Consider the following 26,034-nt stretch of genomic DNA (forward strand, 5'->3'; position numbering starts at 1 on the left):
GAAGGCAAGAGGGGCGATTTATGAGTATTGGGAAAAGGCAGGCAGAATGTTAGCGCACCAGCTCAGGAAAAGGGAGGCGGCCACGGAGATAGAGAAAGTAAAGAGTAGAGGCGGGAATACTGTCCTGGACCCAGTTGGGGGTGGGGGGGTGGGGGGGGTGAATGAGTTGTTTAAGGACTTTTAAAGTCCCAGTGGAGATGATGAGGCAGTTCTTGGTTCAGTCGAGGTTTCCGAGGGTGGAGGAGGACCTGTTGGAGGGGCTGGCAGCCCCAATTGAGATTGAGGAAGTAATCAAGGGGCTGGAGGGCATGCAGTCGGGCAAGGCCCCAGGGCCTGACGGTTACCCGATGGAAATCTATAAGAAGTTTTCAGATATATTGAGCCCACTGCTGGTGAGGATATTTAATGGAGCAAGAGAGAAGGGAGTCCTCCCCCCAACAATGTCGCAGGCCTCGATTTCATTGATCCTGAAACGGGAGAAGGAACCGGAGCAATGCGGGTCATACAGGCCGATTTCTCTACTGAATGTGGATGCCAAACTGCTGGCTAAGATACTGGCAACAACGATAGAGGACTGTGTCCCGGGGGTGATAGGGGAAGACCAGACAGGATTTGTAAAGGGCAGGCAACTCAAGGCCAATGTTCGAAGGCTTCTAAATGTTATTATGATGCCCTCAGAATGAGAGGAGGTGGAGGTGGTGGTAGCGATGGATGCGGAGAAGGCTTTTGATCGGGTGGAGTGGGATTACCTGTGGGAGGCGCTGGGAAGGTCTCGCTTTACACAGATGACCTGCTCTTGTATATTTCAGACCCGTTGGAGGGAATGGGGGAGTTATGCGAATCCTGGGGGAATTTGGCAATTTTTCGGGGTATAAATTGAACATGGGGAAAAGTGAGATGTTCGCGATCCAGGCAAGAGGACAGGAGAAGAGACTGGGAGAGCTGTCGCTTAGAATGGTAGGGAAGAGCTTTTGGTATCTGGGAATCCAGGTGCCTCCCGCACGGCACATTAAACCTATCCCGGCTGGTAGAACAAATGGCATGGGGACTTTAAGAGATGGGACATGCTCCCGCTATCACTGGCGGGGAGGGTTCAGACCGTGAAAATGATGGTCCTCCCCAGATTTCTGTTTGTCTTTCAGTGCCTCCCCATCTTCATCCCAAAGGCCTTTTTCAAGTGGGTGAATAAGGTGATTTTGGGCTTTGTGTGGGCGAGTAAAACCCCGCGAATGAAGAAAGTGTTGCTGGAGCGCAGTCGGGGGGAGGCTGGGTTGGCGCTGCCGAACCTCTGCAATTACTTCTGGGCGGCTAGTATAGCCATGATTAGGAAGTGGATAGTGTGGGAGGGGTCGGCATGGGAGCGGATGGAGGCGGCGTCATGTAAATACAAAAGTTTGGGAGCACTGATAACGGCACCTCTTCCGTTCTCGCCGGCCCGATACTCCACAAGTCTGGTGGTAGTGGCAGCTCTGAGGATCTGGGGGCAATGGAGGAGATATAAGAGAGTGGCGGGAGCATCGATTTGGACTACAATTTACAATAATCATCGTTTTTACCGGGTAGGCTGGATGGTGGGTTCCGGAGTTGGCAAAGGGCAGGAATCGGAAGGACGGGGGAATCTATTTATAGACGGGATCTTCCCCAGCTTGAAAGCTTTGGAGGCTATATTTGAATTGCCAGCAGGGAATGGTTTCAGATATTTGCAGGTGCGGGACTTCCTGAGAAACCAGTTTCCGGCCTTCCCGCTGCTGCCGCCACGGGGGATACAGGACAGAGTGGTCTCCAGTATCTGGGCGGGAGAGGGGAATGTTTCAGATATTTTCCAGGAGCTTTGGGATCCGGAGGAATCTCCGGTGGAGGAGCTTATGGGCAAGTGGGAGGACGTACTAGGAGGAGAGATAGAGGCGGGCCTATGGGCGCATGCCCGAAGCAGGGTTAATACATCCTCATTATGTGCCAGGCTTAGCCTGATAATGTAGTCCACCGGGCACACATGACAGTGGCTAGGATGAGCAAATTTCTCGGGGTAGCCGACAGGTGTGCGAGGTGCATGGAAAGCCCAGCAAATCATGTCCACATGTTTTGGGCATGCCTGAAGCTTAAAGGGGTTTGGCATGGTTTCGCTATGGCAACATCCACGGTACTGAAAACACGGGTGGTGCCGAGTCCGGAGGTAGCGATCTTTGGAGTGTCGGAAGTGCCGGGAGTTCAGGGGGCGAAAGAGGCTGATGTCTTGGCCTTTGCCTCCCTGGTAGCCCGGAGATGGATCTTGCTAATGTGGAGGGACTCGAAGCCCCCGAGTGTAGAGACCTGGGTTAGTGACATGGCTGGGTTTCTCAGTCTCGAGAAGATAAAGTTCACCTTAAGAGGGTCAATGGGTGGGTTCACCCGGAGGTGGCAGCCATTCGTCGACTTTCTCGGGGAAAATGAAAATGTCAGCAGATGCAGTATTCCAGGGAGGGCGGGGGGAGAGAGCCGGAATGTTGTTTTATGGTTGAGGTGTGTGAAGATTGGGATAGGGGTGAAAATGTTTTTTATACCATGTTTATGACGAGCATGTTAATGAGGGGCATAGACAGAGTGGATAGTCAGAGGCTTTTCCCCAGGGTAGAGGGGTCAATTACTAGGGGCATAGGTTTAAGGTGCGAGGGGCAAGGTTTAGAGGAGATATACGAGGCAAGTTTTTTACACAGAGGGTAGTGGGTGCCTGGAACTCGCTGCCGGAGGAAGTGGTGGAAGCAGGGACGATAGTGACATTTAAGGGGCATCTTGACAAATACATGAATAGGATGGGAATAGAGAGATACAGACCCCGGAATTGCAGACAATTTTAGTTTAGACGGGCAGCATGGCCAGCACAGACTTGGAGGGCCGAAGGGCCTTTTCCTGTACTGTACTTTTCTTTGTTCTTTGTTCTTTGTTATGTCATTGTTATTGTTATTATTATAAAAACTTTCAAATACCTTAATAAAAATATATTTTAAAAAATCCATCACCTCGCAATGCGGCACTGCGTTCAGAAGAGGAGAGGAGTGGAGAGGGAAGAGATCGGGTAGAACAAATTTGTAGGGCTAAACCCAGGATGAACTTTCCACAATGACTTGATATACAAGACAAGGGCAGTTGTTCAAAACAAGGAGCTGTGCTTCATATGGTTGCCTGATGTTTGCAATTAGAATTTTACATTAATGTAATCTTGTAATTTTATGGGGCATCAGCCAAAACTCCATTGAAGTCATTAATCTGGATGATTCTTTGTAAATTAATCACTCCTACAGCCACCCATTAGGAATAGAGATTAGCGTTTGGACGTCGACATAACTCATTGGATGATTTTGGCTCAAGGCGCTTGATTGCATTGTTCTGGCAATGAAATATCACTGAGGGTCGGTGATATTCAGAAAGCTTCTCTTTTATGTTGACTGCTTTTGTCGTTTGAGGCAAGTCCGCCAGCAATAGTTGGAAAAGAACAAGGCCATTTGGCATCAGAATTCCACTCAACAGACTCCAGGCCATGAATGGCAATATCAGGTTACCTCAGGAGATGCCAGGTGAATGGATGCCAATGGGGAGTGCATTTTTGGAAGCATTAGCAATTGGATTTGGCATGTATAGAGAACAGTTGTGGGAGTTGGAATCTGGAGGAGAATGGATGCCAGCCAATGGGATGACTGAAAGATCCCCTGGGAAGATTTACAGACTGTGATATGAGGATTGGCTAAAGGAAAGAAAACGGCAGTGAAAAGTGTAAGTAGGTTTTTTAAAGGGAATAGTGTAGATGGGCTTTAGCGTGGTTTCACAGGTCGGCGCAACATCGAGGGCCGAAGGGCCTGTACTGTGCTGTAATGTTCTATGTTCATGGGATGAGGGTGTTGCTGGCTAGGCCAGCATTTGTTGCCTATCCCTAATTGCCCTTGAGAAGGTGGTGGTGATCCCGCTGCAGTCCATGTGGTGTAGGTACTCCCACAGTGCTGTTAGGGAGGGAGATCCAGCAACAGTGAAGGAACGGCAATGAAATTCCCAGACAGGATGGTGTGTGGCTTGGAGGGGAACTGATAGTGGCCGTGCTCTGTTGCATCTGCTGCCTTTGTCCTTTGAGATGGTGGAGGTCTCAGGTTTGGAGGGTACTGTCGAAGAAGCCCTCAGTAAGTTGCAGTGCATCTTGTAGAGGGTACATTCTGCTGCCATTGTGCGTTGGTGGTGAAGGGAGTGATGTTGAAGGTGGTGGATGTAGTGCCAATCAAACTGCTATGTGGTCGAGGTGACTTGGTCACAGTGAGCTAGAGAATAGGTGGCAATGGGTGAAGAGTAACTCGATCACAATAGTGCGAATGAAGGACTAAGTTGCAGTTGGTGAAAGGGAAGCACAGTTGCAATAGAGGGAAGAAGTACCAAGTTAGCATAAGAATGTAAGGAATATCACTCGGAGTAGATACTACAGTCCAATGCAATCCTGACTTATTTTTGGACCCAGCTCAACTTTTTGCTCTCCCCATATTCCTTGATTCACTGAGAGAGCAAAGATCTGTCCATCCCAGCTTTAAATATATTCAACAATGGAGCAGGAATCTCTCCTCGCCTCATTCCTAAATGACCAGCTCCTTATCCTGAAACTGCCCCCATGTTCTCAATTCCCCAGCCGGGCAAACAATTTCTGTGTCTGCCCTGTTAAGCCCCTTCAGAATTTTGTATGAGATCACCTTTCATTCTTCTGACTTCTAGAAAGTATTTGACCAATTTACTCAGCCACACAACAAAGGACAATCCAGGATCCAACCTAGTGAACCTTCGCCATGCCCATGTTGATTGTTTCTCCCATAACAAGCCGAGCACATGAATTATGAACTGTTCTTTTGTTTACAACTTGTAAAAGTGCACTATCTCTTGAACTGTAGCTTTCTTACTTAGATCCCTAGGGGATAGACCATTAGTTTTTCGATATTTGTCAGATTCTAGTTTCTCCAATATATTTACCTAATTACCTAACTCCCTCATTTTATTGGCCACTTGGTTACCCTCTATTTTCAATACCTAATTTATGTCTTCTATTATATGAAGACAGACACCCAACACCAACGTCATTTCCTCATTACCCATGAGAATCCCCCCTGCCCCTGCCTCTCAGTGATCAACATTTTCTTTAGCTACTCTCCATTTAATATACTTGCTACATGTTTTTATATTCCTGATGAGTTCTGTCATAACCTTTTGGTTATCCTTTTTGATTTCTAAAAATGCTCCCAATCCTCTGGCTTATTATTATTCTTTACAACTTAATAAACATCTTTTAGACTTCCGGTGATGGGGATGTACAGAGCAGTTGCACGTCAGATGACTCTCCTCCAAAAGTCAGAGTAAGAGGCACATTTAGCCGAATTTAGCCCACAAAAATCAGGCTAAAACATCTCCTCACCCTCAAGAATGCCAGGAAGCAACAGTTCGAGAGGCCGCAGAGACACCAGAAACGGTGGCAAGGAACATGAGCGGTGAGCAAGCGGGTCAGCAGACCCAATAGGCAAAGGGTCCCCAGCTACTCCTGAGAGATGGAGACCAGTGACCCACAAAACAAGCTCCCACCCCCCCCAACCCCCTCCCCACCCACTCCCCAACCAGGAGATGGATGGAAGATGTTCCTCACCAGGGAACTGAAGGAGATGGGGGAAGTCATAAAGGCCGAAATAAAGGTGGCAATCAAGGTGGCAGTGGTGGAGGTACTGGCCAACATGCAAATGGCTCTCGATGGCATGGGAAAGAGAATGGAGGCCGAGTGGAGCACAATAAAAGAGCTGGAGAAAGCCTCGATGGACCAGAGTGACTGAATCGTCGCCCTGGAGGCTAAAATTAAGAGGTTGGTGGTGATCCAGGGGAACCTGAAAGGGAAGGCGGAAGACGATGAAAATCAGTCAAGTCGCCAAAATATTAGAATAGTGGGCCTGCCAGAGGGAATCAAGGGCAGGGACTTGACCAACTACGTGGCCCAGATGCCGGCTAACCTAGTGGGGAAAGACAGCGTCCCCAAGCCGCTCGAGATTGAACGGGCTCACAGGTGGCTCCGGCCAAAACCCAAGGTGGGGGAGCAGCCGAGAGCAGTCATTGCCAAACTACACAGATACCAAGACCGGGAAAGGATCCTTCCCTGGCCAGACAAACAAAGACTTGTAGCTGGGAGGGACACAAGATCTGAGTCTATCAGGACACTGGGGCAGACATGGCAAAGCACCAGGTAGAATTTAACAGGGCAAATCCGGCCCTGTCCAGGAACAATATCAAATTCGGGATGTTGTACCCAGCCAGGCCCTGGGTAACATACCAGGGCCGGGAACATTATTTCACTGCCTCTGCAGAGGTGGATGAGTTCCTCAAAAAGCAGACTAGACAGACAACAAGGGAGACAGTGATAAGGTTGATACAGAGGAGGCAGAGAAAATTCAATGGACAATTTGTGCAGGAGTGTATCGCCTCGTTATGAAGTGGGGAACCAGTTTGTAGAAAGGAGAGGGCGAGTGCAGCACAGCACAGGAGAGGGTGAGGAGGAGACAGAGGGGAATCCAGCATTACAGGCGTAGGAGGGGGTCAGACCGACCCCAGAAGGGAAAGCGGAAAAGCTAGCGCCAAGTGGTATGAGTAGGGGGGCTGCGCCGCATCTCCCACCAGGGAGAGAGCGCCTGGCAAAGGGTGGGGCACAATGGCAAGGGGAGGAAGCAGGGGGGCAAACGGGGGGGGGGGGGGGGGGAATGGGAGCGGGAGACAGGGACAGCAAAAGGACAGGGAAACAAAACCGCGGGGAAACAAAATGGCAGGGGGGAAGGGCTCGAGACTGGATTCAGCAGGTCACTCTTGGAAACGTGGAAGAAGATGGCACCTCACAGAGCCCCTTTGGAGGGTCCCTGGACACAGGGAAACATCAGAGCGCAGGGGCCCGACCTCATGGTGAATAAGGTGACCGCGGTCATTTTGAATGGCCCCCCAACAAAGGGAAACCCCACAGTTCATGGGTGCATCGACAAGGTAAATATGATTGATGCCAGGGAAGAGGGAACAGAAACTCCCATCAGAATAGCCACCTGGAACGTCAGGGGACTTCACGACCCTGTGAAAAGATCCAGAGTCTTCGCACACCTAAAAAGTATAAAAGCTGACATAGTCTTCCTCCAAAGGTTCACCTGAGAAAGAAGGGCCAACTGCGAGTAGGGAAGGGGTCGGTGGGACAGACGTACCATTCATGTTATGGAACAAGAGCTAGGAGGGCGGCCATACTGATAAGTAAGAGGACGGTGTTTACTGCGACGAAGACGGTTACGGACCAAGGGACAATGGTATATCATGGTCAATGGTATTCCAGACGGGGCACCTGTGGTCCTGGTGGACGTGTACGTGCCCATCTGAGAAGACACGGAATTTGTAAAGACCATGGCGGAAATCCCCGACATAGATATGCACCGACTGATCATGGGGGGGGATCTTTAACAGTGTACAGGACTCACTAATGGACTGGTCAAACTCCAAAATGGGGAAAACAGCAGGCATGGCCAGAAAACTAAGCTCATTTATGGAGCAGATGGGGGTGGTGGACCCATGGCGGTTCATACACCCCACTTCGACTTTTTTGTAGTGGGGAAATGTATTTATATTGTGCACCTTGTGTTGCCCTATTTTTTTTTTTTAATTCTTGTACTAAACGATCTGTTTGAGCGGCTCGCAGAAAAGGCGCCGAGACCCAACGGGTTCCAGGTGGACTTCTACAAAATATTCACAAAGCAGTTGCCCCGCACTTGCGGGAGGTGTTCGCAGACTCTATAGCAGAAGCCACCATATCGCTAATACCCAGAAAGACAAAGCCCCAGTGGAATGCGAATCATCCAGACTCATTTCACTACTCAATGTGGATGCGCAAATACTCACAAAAACACTGCTAAGCAATTACACTGTTCAGAGCTGCGTACCAGAAGTGGTCGCAGAGGACCAGATGAGCTTCATTAAGGGTAGACAGCTAACAGCGAACATCAGGTGACTGCTAAACATGATAATGAACCCATCCAGGGAGAGAACATCAGAGGTGATCGTCTCCCTGGATGCAGAGAAGGCCTTCGACAGAGTCAAGTGGAAGTACCTCATTGAGGTATTAGAGCAGTTTGGGCTCTCGTACAATGCCCCCAAGGCGATCGTTCGGATCAACACCACCAGCTCTGAATACGTCCAGTTGCACAGGGGCACAATACAGGGATGCCCACTGTCCCCGCTCCTATTTGCCCTGGCAATTGAGCCAATGATGATCGCCCTCAGAGCGGCAAGAAGCTGGACGGGAATCCGAAGAGGGAAAATTAAAATGAAATGAAAATCGCTTATTGCCACAAGTAGGCTTCAAATGAAGTTACTGTGAAAAGCCCCACATTCCGGCGCCTGTTCAGGGAGGCTGTTACGGGAATTGAACCGTGCTGCAGGCCTGCCTTGGTCTACTTTCAAAGCCAGCAATTTAGCCCTGTGCTAAACAGCCTCTGAATCAGAGAATGCAGAGTCTCACTCTATTGTTATGGGCCAGGGTTCAGAGAACCCCAAAGTGTATCATGGAGTTCACCTGACCCACAACTTTTAATAGATTGTGGTATGGGGAGCACACGGCCCACTCTACAGGTATGGTACAGCAGAAACGGAAAAGTATTTTAAAAAAAGCAAAACAATGTTTAGTCTATGAACTCAAGTTAACCTTTTTAAAACATACAGTGAACATCTTGAATTGAACATCAATTCAAATACAACCCCCAAAGAATACAACACTAAGTAATCCTTAATAACTTCCCAAGCAACGCTTCCGGGTGCGGCGATGACCAGCTAAGTCGCACGTTTCGGCAGCTCCCGGTGGAATGGACTTTTGGGCTCTTAATAGGAGCCCCAACGGCAATTTTAACGGCTAAAAACACTGTGCGGTAAACCAGAAGGGAATTCCCCCTGGACACGGATGGAAAAAGGAGAGGAAAGTGGCCGGATTGCGGAGGATCCTCTAGAGCAGTGGCAAGGAAGGCAAGCACAAAGCAAGATGGCGTCAGAAGGTGGCCGTCTAGTATGGGGCCCTGACCAACAAGAGTTCCTGCGGCGCTGTGTGGAAGAACTTAAAAAGGAGATGAAGAAGGAGCTGCTGGCCCCAATATTACAGGCGATTGAAGGGCTAAAGGAGGAGCAAAAGACCCAGGAGCAGGAGCTTCGGGTCGTGAAGGCAAAGGCCGCTGAAAATGAAGACGAAATACAGGGCCTGGTGGTGAAGACCGAGATGCACGAGGCACAACACAAAAGGTGTGTGGAAAGGCTGGAGGTGCTGGAGAATAATGCGAGGAGGAAGAATTTGAAGATTCTTGGTCTTCCCGAAGGTGCGGAGGGGGCGGACGTCGGGGCATATGTGAGCACGATGCTTCACTCGTTAATGGGATCGGAGGCCCCGACGGGCCCGTTGGAGGTGGAGGGAGCTTATCGAGTTATTACGCGAAGACCGAGGGCTGGAGAAATACCTCGAGCCATAGTGGTGAGATTTCTCCGATATAATGACAGAGAGATGGTCCTCAGATGGGCAAAGAAAACTCGGACCAGTAGGTGGGAGAACGCGGTGATCCGCGTATATCAAGATTGGAGTGCGGAGGTGGCGAGAAGGAGGGCAAGTTTTAATCGGGCCAAGGCGGTGCTTCACAAAAGGAAGGTCAAATTTGGAATGTTGCAACCGGCAAGACAGTGGGTCACACACCAAGGGAAGCACCACTACTTTGAGATGGCAGAAGAGGCGTGGACATTTATTGTGGAGGAGCAGCTGGAATAGGCGGGCCAGAAAAAGAACGTTTGGGACAAAGTGGTGGGGTGATTACGTGCGGTGAAGGGGGGGACAAAGGGGGAAGGGATGATCTCTCAAGTTGTTAATCTTGCGACCCTGTAGCTTTTCTCTCTTCCCCATGTCGTGGGGGAAGGGTGGGGGGGGGGGGGGGATGAGGAATTGTGGGCGCCGGCCATTAGGGGTGGGGCCAAGTGGGAAACGCGGGCTTTGTTCCCGCGCTATGGTAATCATGGCGGGAACAGGGAAGCAGGAAGGAGGGGGCCTCGCACAGTGGGGGCCGAGGTCACGGGGGAAGCCGAGGTCAGCCAGAGTTTGCTGACTTCTGGGAGCAACATGGGGGGTGCAATTACGCTAGAAAAGGATCTAGCGGAGGGGGGGGGGGTTAACTGGGTTGCTGCTGCTGGGGAGAAGGGGGAGCTGGTACGGGGTGGGGTGGTCGAGGCGGGAGGGCGCCGTCGGGGGGAGATACGGCTACGTGGGAACCGGGTGAGGAGCTGGATTAAAAAAGGGGATGGCTAGTCGACAAGGGGGTGGGGGGTAAAGAGCCCCCCAACCCGGCTGATCACGTGGAATGTGAGAGGGCTGAACGGGCCAATCAAAAGGGCACGGGTACTCGCACACCTAAAGAAATTAAAGGCAGATGTGGTTATGTTGCAGGAGATACATCTGAAACTGATAGACCAGGTCAGACTACGTAAAGGATGGGTGGGGCAGGTGTTTCATTCGGGTTTAGATGCGAAGAACAGGGGGGTACCTATCTTAGTGGGGAAACGGGTACTGTTTGAGGCAAAGACCATAGTGGCGGATAGTGGGGGTAGATATGTGATGGTGAGTGGCAGATTGCAAGGGGAGGCGGTGGTTCTAGTGAACGTATATGCCCCGAACTGGGATGATGCCAATTTTATGAGGCGTATGTTGGGACGTATCCCGGACCTAGAGGCGGGAAAGTTGGTAATGGGGGGAGACATCAATACGGTGCTGGACCCAGGGCTGGACAGATCGAGATCCAGGACCGGGAGGAGGCCGGCTGCAGCTAGGGTGCTCAAGGACTTTATGGAGCAGATGGGAGGAGTAGACCCCTGGAGATTTAGCAGGCCTAGGAGTAAGGTGTTCTCGTTTTTCTCCTATGTCCATAAAGTATATTCACGGATAGACTTTTTTGTTTTGGGAAGGGCGCTGATCCCGAAGGTGACAGGGACGGAGTACACGGCTATAGCTATCTCGGACCACGCTCCACATTGGGTGGACCTGGAGATAGGGGAGGAAAAAGAACAGCACCCGCCCTGGAGAATGGACATGGGACTATTGGCAGATGAGGGGGTATGTTTAAGGGTGAGGGGGTGTATTGAAAGGTACTTGGAGCTTAACGACAATGGGGAGGTTCAGGTGGGAGTGGTCTGGGAGGCGTTGAAGGCAGTGGTTAGAGGGGAGCTGATATCTATTAGGGCACATAAAGGAAAGCAGGAGGGTAGGGAAAGGGAGCGGTTGCTGAAAGAACTTTTGAGGGTGGACAGACAATATGCAGAGGCACCGGAGGAGGGACTGTACAGGGAAAGGCAAAGGCTACATGTAGAATTTGACTTGTTGACTACGGGTAATGCAGAGGCACAATGGAGGAAGGCACAAGGTGTACAGTATGAATATGGGGAGAAGGCGAGCCGGTTGCTGGCCCACCAACCGAGGAAGAGGGGAGCAGCGAGGGAGATAGGGGGGGGTGAGAGACGAGGAGGGAGAGATGTAGCGGGGAGCAGAGAGAGTGAATGGGGTGTTCAAGGTATTCTACGAAAGATTATATAAAGCTCAGCCCCCGGAAGGGAAGGAGAGAATGATGTGCTTTCTGGATCAGCTGGAATTCCCTAAGGTGGAGGAGCAGGAGAGGGCGGGACTGGGAGCACAGATTGAGATGGAGGAGGTAGTGAAAGGGATTGGGAGCATGCAGGCGGGGAAGGCCCCGGGACCAGACGGATTCCCGGTGGAATTTTATAGGAAGTATATGGACTTGCTGGCCCCGCTTCTGACGAGAACCTTTAATGAGGCTAGGGAAAGGGGGCAGCTGCCCCCGACTATGACAGAGGCAAAGATATCGCTCCTCCTAAAGAAGGAAAAAGACCTGCTGCAATGCGGGTCCTATAGGCCCATTTCTCTTTCAAATGTGGATGCTAAGATTCTGGCCAAGGTAATGGCGACGAGGATAGAGGATAGAGGACTGTGTCCTGGGGGTGGTTCATGAGGACCAAACTGGGTTTGCGAAGGGGAGATAGCTGAACACGAACATACGGAGGTTGCTAGGAGTAATGATGATGCCCCCGCCAGAGGGGGAAGCGGAGATAGTGGTGGCGATGGATGCCGAGAAAGCATTTGATAGAGTGGAGTGGGATTATCTGTGGGAGGTGCTGAGGAGATTTGGCTTTGGTGATGGGTATATCGGATGGGTACAGTTGCTGTATAGGGCACCGATGGCGAGTGTGGTTACGAATGGACGGGGGTCTGATTATTTCCGGCTTTACAGAGGGACGAGGCAGGGGTGTCCGCTGTCTCCGTTATTGTTTGCACTGGCGATTGAGCCCCTGGCCATGGCACTGAGGGGTTCCAGGAAGTGGAGGGGAGTGTTTAGGGGAGGAGAAGAACACCGGGTATCTTTGTATGTGGATGATTTGTTGTTGTTTGTGGTGGACCCGGCGGAGGGGATGCCAGAGATAATGCGGATATTTGGGGAGTTTGGGGATTTTTCGGGGTATAAATTGAACATGGGGAAAAGTGAGTTGTTTGTGGTACATCCGGGGGAGCAGAGCAGGGAAATAGAGGATTTACCGCTGAGGAAGGTAACAAGAGACTTCCGATACTTGGGGATTCAGATAGCCAAGAATTGGGGAACCTTACACCGGCTTAATTTAACATGGTTGGTGGAACAGATGGAGGAGGACTTCAAGAGATGGGACATGGTGTCCCTGTCACTGGCGGGTAGGGTGCAGGCGGTTAAAATGGTGGTTCTCGACTTCCGGGTGCGGCGATGACCAGCTGAGTCGCACGTTTCGGCAGCTCCCGGTGAAACGGACTTTTGGGCTCTTGATAGGAGCCCCAACGGCAATTTTGACGGCTAAAAACACTGTGCGGTAAACCAGAAGGGAATCCCCCCTGGATACGGATGGAAAAAGGAGGAGAAAGTGGCCGGATTGCAGTGGATCCTTTAGAACAGCGGCAAGGAAGGCAAGCAAAAACCAAGATGGCGTCGGAAGGTGGCAGTTTAACATGGGACCCTGAACAACAAGAGTTCTTGAAATGCTGTGTGGAAGAGCTCAAAAAGGAAATGAAGAAAGAGCTGTTGGCCCTGATACTAAAGGCGATCGAAGGGCTAAAGGAGGAACAAAAAACCCAGGAGCGGGAGCTTCGGGTCGTGAAGGCAAAGGCAGCCGAGAATGAGGACGACATACAGGGCCTGGTGGTGAAGACGGAGATGCATGAGGCACATCAGAAACGATGTGTGGAAAGGTTGGAGGCACTGGAGAACAACGCAAGGAGGAACAACCTGAGGATTCTTGGTCTTCCTGAAGGTGCGGAGGGAGTGGACGTCGGGGCATATGTGAGCACGATGCTGCACTCGTTAATGGGAGCGGAGGCCCCGGCGGGTCCGTTGGAGGTGGAGGGAGCATACCGAGTGATGGCGCGAGGACCGAGAGCAGGAGAAATTCCCAGAGCCATAGTGGTGAGATTCCTCCGTTTTAAGGATAGAGAAATGGTCCTTAGATGGGCAAAGAAAACTCGGAGCTGTAAGTGGGAGAACGCGGTGATCCGCGTTTATCAAGACTGGAGTGCGGAGGTGGCGAGAAGGAGGGCGAGCTTTAATCGGGCCAAGGCGGTGCTTCATAAAAAGAAGATAACATTTGGAATGCTGCAACCGGCAAGACTGTGGGTCACATATCGAGGGAGGCACCACTACTTTGAGACGGCGGGTGAAGCGTGGACTTTTATTGTGGAAGAAAAACTGGAATGAGCGGGTTATTAAAAAGAACGTTTGAACAAAGTGGTGGGGCGAATGTGGGGGGCAAAGAGGGGGGTTTAAAAGGGGGGAAAGAGGAGTTTTATGTACTAATCCTGCGATGTGGTAACTTTTCTCTCTCCCACAGGTGGTGATGGGGGAGGAGGGGAGGTGGAGGAGATGGGGCGTTGGCCATTGGGGGCGGGGCCAAGGGAGAAGCGCGGGCTTGGTTCCCGCGCTATGATAATCATGGCGGGAATAGAGAAGCAGGAAGGAGGGGGCGTCGCACGGGGCGAGCCGAGGTCACGGGGGGAAGCCGAGGTCGGCCAGAGTTTGCTGACTTCTGGGAGCAACATGGGGGGAGTAATTATGCTAGCGGGGGATCTAGCGGGGGGGGGGGGGTGTGAGGGGGGAATTACTGGGTTGCTGCTGCTGGGGAGAGGGGGGAGCTGGTATGGGAGGGGATGGGCGGGGGGGCACCACCTGGGGAAGATACAACTGCGTGGGAACCGGGTGAGGAGCTGGAAAAAGGGGATGGCTAATCGACAAGGGGGGGGGGGGTAGGAAGACCCCCTACCCGGCTGATCACGTGGAACGTGAGAGGGCTGAACGGGCCGATAAAGAGGGCACGGGTACTCGCACACCTTAAGAAACTTAAGGCAGATGTGGTTATCTTACAGGAAACGCACCTGAAACTGATAGACCAGGTTAGGCTACGCAAAGGATGGGTGGGGCAGGTGTTCCATTCGGGGCTAGATGTGAAAAACAGGGGGGTGGCTATATTAGTGGGGAAGCGGGTAATGTTCGAGGCAAAGACTATAGTGGCGGATAACGGGGGCAGATACGTGATGGTGAGTGGCAAACTACAGGGGGAGACGGTGGTTTTGGTAAACGTATATGCCCCGAACTGGGATGATGCCAATTTTATGAGGCGGATGCTAGGACGCATTCCGGACCTAGAGATGGGAAAGCTGATAATGGGGGGAGATTTTAATACGGTGAAAATATGTGGACTTGCTCGCCCCGGTATTGACGAGGACCTTTAATGAGGCAAAGGAAAGGGGACAACTGCCCCCGACTATGTCTGAAGCAACGATATCGCTTCTCTTAAAGAAGGAAAAGGACCCGCTACAATGCGGGTCCTATAGACCTATTTCCCTCCTAAATGTAGATGCCAAGATCCTGGCCAAGGTAATGGCAATGAGAATAGAAGAATGTGTCCCGGGGGTGGTCCACGAGGACCAAACTGGGTTTGTGAAGGGGAGACAGCTGAACACGAATATACGGAGGCTGTTAGGGGTAATGATGATGCCCCCACCAGAGGGGGAAACGGAGATAGTAGTGGCGATGGATGCCGAGAAAGCATTTGATAGAGTGGAGTGGGATTATTTGTGGGAGGTGTTGAGGAGATTTGGTTTTGGAGAGGGGTATGTTAGATGGGTGCAGCTGTTGTATAGGGCCCCGATGGCGAGCGTGGTCACGAATGGACGGGGATCTGCATATTTTCGGCTCCATAGAGGGACAAGGCAGGGATGCCCTCTGTCCCCATTATTGTTTGCACTGGCGATTGAGCCCCTGGCGATAGCGTTGAGGGGTTCCAAGAAGTGGAGGGGAGTACTTAGAGGAGGAGAAGAACACCGGGTATCTTTGTATGCGGACGATTTGTTACTATATGTGGCAGACCCGGCGGAGGGGATGCCAGAAATAATGCGGATACTTGGGGAGTTTGGGGATTTTTCAGGGTACAAATTGAACATGGGGAAAAGTGAGTTGTTTGTGGTGCATCCAGGGGAGCACAGTAGAGAAATAGAGGACCTACCGTTGAGGAAGGTAACAAGGGACTTTCGTTACCTGGGGATCCAGATAGCCAAGAATTGGGGCACATTGCATAGGTTAAATTTAACGCGGTTGGTGGAACAAATGGAGGAGGATTTCAAGAGATGGTATCCCTGTCACTGGCAGGGAGGGTGCAGGCGGTTAAGATGGTGGTCCTCCCGAGATTCCTCTTTGTGTTTCAGTGCCTCCCGGTGGTGATCACGAAGGCTTTTTTTAAAAGGATTGAAAAGAGCATCATGGGTTTTGTGTGGGCCGGGAAGACCCCGAGAGTGAGGAAGGGATTCTTACAGCGTAGCAGGGATAGGGGGGGGGCTGGCACTACCGAGCCTAAGTGAGTATTATTGGGCCGCTAATATTTCAACGGTGAGTAAATGGATGGGAGAGGAGGAGGGAGCGGCGTGGAAGAGATTAGAGAGGGCGTCCTGTAAGGGGACTAGCCTACAGGCTATGGTGACAGCCACATTGCTGTTCTCACCGAGGAACTACACCACAAGACCGATGGTGGTGGCTACACTGAAGATTTGGGGACAGTGGAGACGGCATAGGGGAAAGACTGGAGCCTTGGGGGGGTCCCCGATAAGAAACAACCATAGGTTTGCCCCGGGGGGAATGGATGGGGGATATGGAATGTGGCAAAGAGCAGGAATAACGCAACTGAAAGATCTGTTTGTGGATGGGAAGTTCGCGAGTCTGGGAGCGCTGACCGAGAAATATGGGTTGCCCCAAGGGAATGCATTCAGGTATGTGCAACTGAGGGCTTTTGCGAGGCAACAGGTGAGGGAATTCCCGCAGCTCCCGACACAAGAGGTACAGGACAGAGTGATCTCAAAGACATGGGTGGGGGATGGTTCGGTGTCAGATATATATAGGGAAATGAGGGACGAAGGGGAGACTATGGTAGATGAACTAAAAGGGAAATGGGAAGAAGAGCTGGGGGAGGAGATCGAGGAGGGGCTGTGGGCAGATGCCCTCAGCAGGGTAAACTCGTCGTCCTCATGTGCCAGGCTAAGCCTGATTCAGTTTAAGGTATTACACAGGGCGCATATGACTGGAGCACGGCTCAGTAAATTTTTTGGGGTGGAGGATAGGTGTGCGAGGTGCTCGAGAAGCCCAGCGAATCATACCCGTATGTTTTGGTCATGCCCGGCACTACAGGGGTTTTGGATGGGGGTGACAAAGGTGCTTTCAAAAGTAGTGGGGGTCCGGGTCAAACCAAGCTGGGGGTTGGCTATATTTGGGGTTGCACAAGAGCCGGGAGTGCAGTAGGCGAGAGAAGCCGATGTTTTGGCCTTTGCGTCCCTAGTAGCCAGGCGCAGGATATTGCTAATGTGGAAAGAAGCCAAGCCCCCGGGGGTGGAGACCTGGATAAATGACATGGCCGGGTTTATAAAGCTAGAGCGGATTAAGTTCGTTCTAAGGGGGTCGGCTCAAGGGTTCACCAGGCGGTGGCAACCGTTCGTCGAATACCTCGCAGAAAGATAGATGGAATGGAAAAAAGAAGGCAGCAGCAGCAGCCCAGGATCGGGGGGGGGGGGGGGGGGGGGAGGGGGGGGGGGGAGGAGGAACCAGAAGGACTCTCAGGGTTGTTAATATATACTGTATAATATGTATAGGTCGTTGCTACAGATAATTATATATTGGACGTTAAATTATATTTTTGGAGAGTGTTACTTGTGATAAGGCAGTTGCCAATTAGGGTTAGTTTTCATTTTTGTTATTTATTATTTATTCATTTTCTGTTTATAAAATAGGTCATTGTTATTTGTGTTGTTATAATATTGTGTAAAGGATGCACAATGTACTGTGTTGGTTGACCAAAAATTTTCAATAAAATATATATATTTTTTTAAATGGTGGTTCTCCCGAGATTCCTCTTTGTGTTTTAGTGCCTCCCGGTGATGGTCACGAAGGCTTTTTTTTAGAGAATCGAGAAAAGCATTATGAGTTTTGTGTGGGCCGGGAAGACCCCGAGAGTGAGGAGGGGGTTCTTGCAGCGTAGTAGGGATGGGGGGGGGGGGTTGGCACTACCGAGCCTAAATGATTATTACTGGGCCGTCAATATTTCAATGGTGTGTAAGTGGATGGGAGAAGGGGAGGGAGCGGCGTGGAAGAGATTGGAGAGGGCGTCCTGCAAGGGGACCAGCTTACAAGCAATGGTGACGGCACCGTTGCCGTTCTCACCGAAGAAATACACCACAAGCCCGGTGGTGGTGGCTACATTAAAAATTTGGGGGCAGTGGAGACGGCATGGGGGAACAACGGGAGCCTCGGTGCAGTCTCCGATAAGAAATAACCATAGGTTTGTTCCGGGGGAATGGATGGGGGATTTGGAGCATGGCAAAGAGCTGGGGTAGTACAATTGAGAGATCTGTTCGTAGATGGGACGTTTGCGAGACTGGGAGCGCTGACGGAAAAATATGGGTTGCCCCAAGGGAATGCATTTCGGTATATGCAACTGAGGGCTTTTGCGAGGCAACAGGTGAGGGAATTCCCGCAGCTCCCGACGCAGGAGGTGCAGGATAAAGTGCTCTGAGACATGGGTGGGGGATGGTAGGGTGTCGGACATATACAGGGGAATGAGGGACGAGGGGGGGATCATGGCAGATGAGCTGAAAGGGAAATGGGAAGAAGAGCTGGGGGAGGAGATTGAGGAGGGGCTGTGGGCTGATGCCCTACGTAGGGTAAACTCGTCGTCCTCGTGTGCCAGGCTAAGCCTGATACAATTCAAGGTTCTACACAGGGCGCATATGACTGGAGCACGGCTCAGTAAATTTTTCGGGGTAGAGAATAGGTGTGGGAGATGCTCGAGAAGCCCAGCGAATCACACCCACATGTTCTGGTCATGTCCGGCATTACAGGGGTTCTGGGTGGGGGTGGCGAAGGTGCTTTCGAAGGTGGTGGGGGTCCGGGTCGAGCCAGGCTGGGGGTTGGCTATATTCGGGGTTGCAGAAGAGCCGGGAGTGCAGGAGGCGAGAGAGGCTGATGTTTTGGCCTTTGCGTCCCTAGTAGCCCGGCGCAGGATATTGCTTATGTGGAAGGAAGCCAAACCCCCGGGCGTGGAGACCTGGATAAACGACATGGCAGGGTTTATAAAGTTAGAACGGATCAAGTTCGTATTAAGGGGTTCGGCTCAAGGGTTCACCAGGCGGTGGCAACCGTTCGTCTACTACCTCACAGAACGATAGAGGGAATGAAAAAGAAGGAAAACAACAGCAGCAACCCAGGGGGGAGGAGGGGGGGGGAGGGGGGGGCGGGGGGAGAGGATCCAGGCGGGCTCTTAGGGATGTCATTGTATATGTATAGACATTTGTTATAGGTAATGTATATTGGACTGTTGGATTGTATCTTTGGAGAGTAACTATTTTTGACAAGGCAGTTGCCATTTAGTTTTGTTTTTGTTTCTGTTTATATATTATTTATTTACTTGTTTAAAACTGGCCACTGTTATTTATATTGCTTTATTGTTGTTTAAAAGAAAAGCTATGTACTGTTATGTTTGGCCAAAAAATCTTGAATAAAATATATTTAAAAAAAACAAAACTTCCCAAACAATACCCAGAAGACAAAAGGAACACCTTTTAACTGAAGCACATTAGGTTTACATTCACTACTGAGAATATTTATAATTCTGAATTCACCAAATGATCACGAGATGGTCTTTTCATGGCAGAGAGATCAACAGTACACCTGCTTTGTCTGGCTTCAGCTCCAACAGTGAAAACAAAACTAAAACATACCCTGCAGCAAACAGCTTAAAACGAAAGTAAAAAACTGACAGACAGCCAAGCTCCACCCACACTCTGACATCACTGATAAACACCCATTTCTTAAAGGTACGTTTCTTAAACACCCATTTCATAAAGGTACTCTCACATGACACTATGCAGTTGACCTGCTCCTCTACGTCTCGGACTCACAAAGCGGCATGAAAGGAATCATGAAGCTCCTGAGAGAGTTTGGAGCCTTCTCGGGCTAGATTGCCCACAGCTGCACATGGATCCACAAGTGGATGCTGGCCAGTCTGGCAGAGGAAGTATAAATGGACCTACAGAGATGGGACACACTCCCACTCTCCCTAGAGGAGGGTGCAGATGATCAAGATAAACATGCTGCCCAGGTTCCTCTTCGTATTCAGATCCATACCGATCAACATCCCCAAGGCCTTCTTCAACGTGGTCAACAAAATGATTTTGGCATTTGTGTTTCTACAAAGGAGAAGAAACATGGGGGGCCTCGCCCTCCCAAAACTACAGTACTAACGCTGGGCAGCCACGGCAGAAAAAGTGAGGGGATGGGTGAAAGAACCAGAAATGGAATGGGTGAGGATGGAGGAGAGCTCCTGTACAGGAACGACCTTCCAGGCCCTTGCCATGGCAGTAGTCCCAACCCTGCCAGCCAAACACTCAACAAACCCAGTAGTGGTAGCCACACTCCAAACCTGGAACTAAATGAAACAGCATTTTGGTTTAACCAAAATCTCCACTGTGGTCCCCACGTGAGGCAACCACAAGTTTGTGCCAGCCATGCTAGACGCCACCTTTAGAAAATAGAGACAGGATGGGGGGGGGGGGGGGGGACACTGACCTTTAGGGACTTCTACACAGAGGACAGGCTAGTGACCTTAGAGGAACTGACAGAGAGACTACAGCTGCCCAATGAGAACAAACTCCAACACTTATGGGTTATGAACTTCCTCTGTAAGGAGACAACAGCATACCCAAGGACCCCGAGACACATGTTATGGGCCAGGGTTTAGAGAACCCAAAGTGTATCATGGAGTTCACCTGACCCACAACTTTTAATAGATTGTGGTATGAGGAGCACATGGCCCACTCTACAGGTGTGGTACAGCAGAAATGGAAAAGTAATTTTTAAAGCAAAACAATGTTTATTCTATGAACTCAAGTTAACCTTTTTAAAACATACAGTGAACATCTCAGCAACCATCAATTCAAATACAACCCCCAAAGAATACAACACTAAGTAATCCTTAATAACTTCCCAAACAACATCCAGAAGGCAAAAGAAACACCTTTCAACAGAAGCACATTAGGTTTACATTCATTACTGAGAACATTTATAACTCTGAATTCACCAAATGATCAAGAGATAGTCTTTTGATGGCAGAGAGAACAGCAGTACACCTGCTTGGTCTGGCTTCAGCTCCAACACTGAAAACAAAACTAAAACACACCCTGCAGCAAACAGCCTAAAACGAAAGTAAAAAGCTGACAGTCAGCCCAGCTCCACCCACTCTCTGACATCACTGCAATAATAAACACCCATTTCTTAAAGGTACTCTCACTACAGATATTTATATACATACCCATTTATAAACACCCATTTCTTAAAGGTACTCTCGCATGACACACACAATGTTATAGGAACTACTGGACGCAGGTAACCTGGGAGGGGGGAACTGCGGGGACCTGTACGGATGACTATTAGAAAGGACACGGTCCCCACTGGATGAAACCTGGGAAAAGTGGGAGGAACAACTAGGGATAAAAATAGGGTGGGGACTCTGGAGCGAAGCACTGAACAGAGCTAACACCACCTCCACTAGCACAAGCAACTGTGAGTGGTGCACAGAGCACATCTAACAAGAACCTGTATAAGAAGGTTCTTCGCGGAGGTGGGGGACAAATGTAAATGGTACTAGCGAGGCCCAGCCAACCACGCCCACATGTCCTCGGCATGCCCCAGACTTGTCGGGTTCTGGACAGTCTTCTTCAAGGGAATGTCCAAGGTTGCGGAGTGAGGGTAGATTTGTGCCCAAGAGTGGTAGTCTTCGTGGTATCAGACCAGCCAGAACTATTTATGGGGAAGGAGGCCGACGTCCTCACCTTTCATTCCCTAATCACACGCCGAAGAATCCTGCTCAGCTGGCGATCAGCAGCACCACCTAAAGCTGCAGACTGGCTGGCAGACGTGTTGGAACTTCTCCATCTTGGCAGGGCTTACGAGGGAGATGGGGAGAGTGGTCCCATGGAGATTTTTACACACAAGAGATCGGGAGTACTCGCTATTCCCCCTGGTACGCAAGGTGTTTTCGAGCATTGGCTTCTTTGTTGTGGGAAAGGCGCTATTGGCTGGAGTTGAGAGGTTGGAGTCTTCGGCAATTGTGATCTTGGATCACGCTCCGCAGTGGATGGGGGGGCAGTGCAGATACTGGGGTAGAGAATGGATGTGGAGTTACTGGCGGATCAGAGCTTCTGTGACAAGATAGGCAAGGTGATTGAGGAGTGTGTAGGGTTTAATCTCATGGTCAGTAGTCTGGGAGGGTCTGAAGGTGGTGGTGAGGGAGGAGATGATCACGTTTAAGGCTAAGTGGAGAGGGAGGAGACAGGGAAAGCCAATGACTGACAGAAGAGATTTTGGAGGTGGATGGAGGTATGCGGGGGTACCAGACCAAGGAGTTGCAGGCGAGGTTTGACCTATCAACCATGGCGAAAGAGATGCATCAGCTGAGAAGGGCGAGGGGGGGATGTTTATGAGTAGAGGGAGAAAGCAGGGTGTATGTTGGCAGGTAAGCTCTGCAGGGAGGCTGCAGTGAGAGAGACAGTTCAGGTGCGGGACAAGATGGGGGATTTACTGTGGCTCTGCAACAGATTAATAAGAAATAAGGTATTTGAGGGATTCTATCGGGATTTGTATAAATTGGGGCCACCGGAGATGAAGCAGGAGATGAGGGAGTTGTTGGCTGCGCTAGAGTGCCCGAGGTTGAGGGAGGCGGAGAATGCAGGGTTGGAGGAGACATGGGGGAGGAAGAGGTGAATTTGGCGATTGGGAGGATGCAGGCAGGGAAGGCGGCGAGGCCAGATGGGTTCCTGGTCAAATTTTATAAAAGATTTAAGGATAGGCTGAATGTGGATGCCAAGATATTGGCAAAGGTGTTGGCATTGAGGTTGGAGGGTTGCCTTCCGAAGGTGATTGGGAGGATCCGACCGGGTTCGTATAGGGAAGACAGTTGTCCTTGAATGTGAGGAGGCTGTTGAATGTGGTGCTTTCTCTGCCAGAGGGAAGGGAGACAGAGGTGGTGGTGGCATTGGATGCGAAGAAGGCATTTGATCGGATGGAATGGAGTTATTTGATGGTGGTATTGGAGAAATTTGGGATTGGGCCAAAGTTTGTGGTGTTTGTGCAGCTGCTATATAAGGAGCTGATGGCGGGCGTGCACAAAAATATGATGAAGTCAGGGTATTTGTATGCTCTGGGCTATTAGGCAGGGATGCTCCATGACCCACTTCTGTTTGCATTTGCGATAGAGCCCGTTGGCCATTGCATTGTGGACTTGGGGTTGTGGAAGGGGATGGTAAGGGAGGGGTCAAACATAGGGTGTCCTTATATTCAGGTGGCGTGTTACTATATATTTCGGAGCCGAGCTTTTCGGTGGGGAGCTTCAGAGATTTGGGACGTTTTACTGGTACAAGTAGAATTGAAGGAAAAGTGAGTACTTTGTGTCTCCCCTCCGGGAGTGGGAGCGGGGGAAGGGGGCTGCCATTTCGTCTGGTGACTTCTCACTTTAGGTATCTGGTGGCGCAAGTGGCCCAGGATTGGGCAGGGCTTCGGAAGTTTAATTTCATTCTCTTGATGGGGAAGGTGAAGGCTGACTTGTTGAGGTGGGACAATCTCTCTGTAGTTGGCGGGCCAGGTACAGGCAGTAAAGGTGGATGTTTTTCCGGGTTTCTTGTCTTGTTTCAATGCCTGTCGGTCTTTTTGCCCAACGTTTGTTTTAGGAGGGTGGACAGGCTGATCTTGTTTGTCTGGGTGGGGTAGGTGGCTAGGATTAGGAAGGTGATACTGCAGAGGGACGGCAGGCGGGAGGCTGTTCGGCCTCCCAAATTGGATGCATTATTATTGGGCAGCAAATGCAGAGAAGATTCGGGGATGGCGCAGGGAGGGGGGGCTTTGTGGGTGAGGATGGATGCGGCACTTGCAGCGGGCACTGGCAACGGCGCTGCTCCCGATGGCCCCAGGGACGTATTCGGTGAGTCTGGTGGTGGTGGCCACGTTGAAGATCTGGAGGCAGTTCAGGCAGCACTTTAGGTTGGGAGCTGGATCGGGGGATGCCAGTCAGGGGGAATCATGGGTTTGAGCCGGGGAGGATGGGCGCAAGGTTCCGGGGATGGGAAGAGAGGGGGATGAAGGATCTGTTTCTGGGAGGGCGATTTGTGAGTCTGGAGGAGCTGGGCAAGAAGGTGAAAGTTTCAGGAAAATGCGGGACTTTGCGAGGAAGGTCTTCCCGATCTTCCCGATAGCGTCTGCCTCCTCATTACTGGAGTTGGTACGGTCAGCGGGGTGGGGGTGGGGGGGAATAGATTTGGAGAGGGGGGTCATCTCGGTGACTTACGGGAGGATTTAGGAGGAGGAGAGGATGTCCATGGAGATGGTTACGGTGAAGTGGGAGGAAGATGGTGCTGGAGGAGGGTCTGTGGTGTGAGGTGCTGGAAAGGATAAATGTCTCAACTTTGCGTGCAAGGCTGGGGCTGATACAACTGAAGGTAGTGTACAGGGCGCACATTCCAAACTCCAGGATGAGCCGGCTGTTTGAAGGTGTGGAGGATAGGGGGGGGAATAGCTGCACACATGTAAATAGATGACAATCACCCTACTGTAAAATATGTAATCTAATAAAGTATCCTAAAACATAAAAAAGGGGGGTGGGGGGGCTTAGGGGGGCCGATGCTAATGGAGAGCTCTCGTAAATTGTACCTGATCCACGTACCTTTGTCTTTTGTACAGTGTATAAAATGAAAAACTTTGATAAAAACATTTTTTTTCAAAACTTCTTTTAATCCAATACTATCCTTAACTTCCCTGGAAAACCACAGATGGATCATTTTTCATGGAGGTATGATTTTGTGAAATGTACTTTTTTACTGTTTAAATGTTTCCCACTGTTTATTTACTGCTGTAGCTTTTTAGAACATTTACTCAATCAACCTTAGTCCACCTCGTACCTATGTAGTTGGCTTTGGTTAAGTGTAAAATCCCTGTTTGGGACTGGAGTAGGCCACTTTCAGACTTAATATGGAATTCAATTGGGATCAGTAATTAGCATTGATTTAGCCTTGTAATCGGCCAAAGTTCCATTGAAGTTATTATGCTTGGCTGATTCTTTGCAAATCCATTAGGAATGGAGTTTAGAGTTTGGATGCTGCCCCAACTCATTGTATGATTTTGGCTTCCGACATTGCATTGCTAATTGTTAATTAATTGTGCAACCGTGGAGTCTGTGCTGTCATCCCTCACTATTTTGCAACTAAAGTTGCAGGTGGACCAGGCTAGGGAAAACAGGAACCTTGTAAAAGACGGCCAAGATCTCACTAAGGAAGCTCAACTGAGTTTATGCCTGGCTGACCAGTGCAAACAAAGTTCAGCATGTGCAAATGTGATTTTAAAGGTACAAGTGTGGCACTTGATACAACTGGTTTATGCTCCACAAGCCTTCTATCGCCTTGATCTTACCAAAATGAAACATCCTGCTCTGAGTTATATTGAAATTTGTTTTCCACTTTTCAAGCTTGCAGATAGATTTACCATTATTTATACAGGTGGATTTTGTGCTATATTGTGCTATATGCTATATGAGTGGGCAGTAAAGCTTCAACAGGTTGTTTGGTGCTGTGGTTTGCTGTACCAATTGCATTCAGAGTATTTTATATTGTACTCACATTCTCAGTCACTGTAAAGTGCAGTCTTGCTCTTGGGGCTGATTACAGGCACAGATGTAAGAATGTACTTTAATGAAGTGTAATGAGTTGATTGAACATCAGATTGCGGACCCGAATTTGCCTGAACTAACTGGACCTCTTTGCCTCATTACAAGCAGTTCCTCTGAAAATGATATCTATGGGAGCAGCAAAGGGCTGCTGCTTGTCGGCTTGTATTGCACCCACCACCACCCATATTACAATGAGTGGTATCAATGACATGGACTGGAAGTGTTAAGACAGAAGTTGAAATGGTCCCAAGGCCATTTGTTAACTTACATTAAGAAAGGAACTTGTAATTCTTTAGTAAAAGCAAAAATACTGTGGATGCTGGAAATTTTAAATTAAAACAAAATTCTGGAAAAACTCAACAGGCCTGGTAGCATCTGTGGAGAGAGAAACAAGAGTTAAAATTTCAAGACCATATGACTTCTTCAGAGCTGGAGAGATGTCTTCAACAGTATTATTAACATTCCCTCTGCCTCTTTGTTAAATCTCTCCTGAGCTCATGCCTATCACTGACCTTCTATTTTGGTCCAAACCCCTTGTAGGGGGAGAGGAAAAGCTCCTGGCCGGGATTCTCCGAAATCCAGGCCAAGTGTTGACACGGGCCTACAGGCCCAGTCATTTTCCCCTTCCTCGGGGGCTAGAATGGCGCCGGACTGCTGTGCGCTGCTCCGGCACCGGAAGCT

Source organism: Scyliorhinus torazame, chromosome 2 (assembly GCF_047496885.1).
Source record: "Scyliorhinus torazame isolate Kashiwa2021f chromosome 2, sScyTor2.1, whole genome shotgun sequence".
Taxonomy (NCBI): Eukaryota; Metazoa; Chordata; class Chondrichthyes; order Carcharhiniformes; family Scyliorhinidae; genus Scyliorhinus; species Scyliorhinus torazame.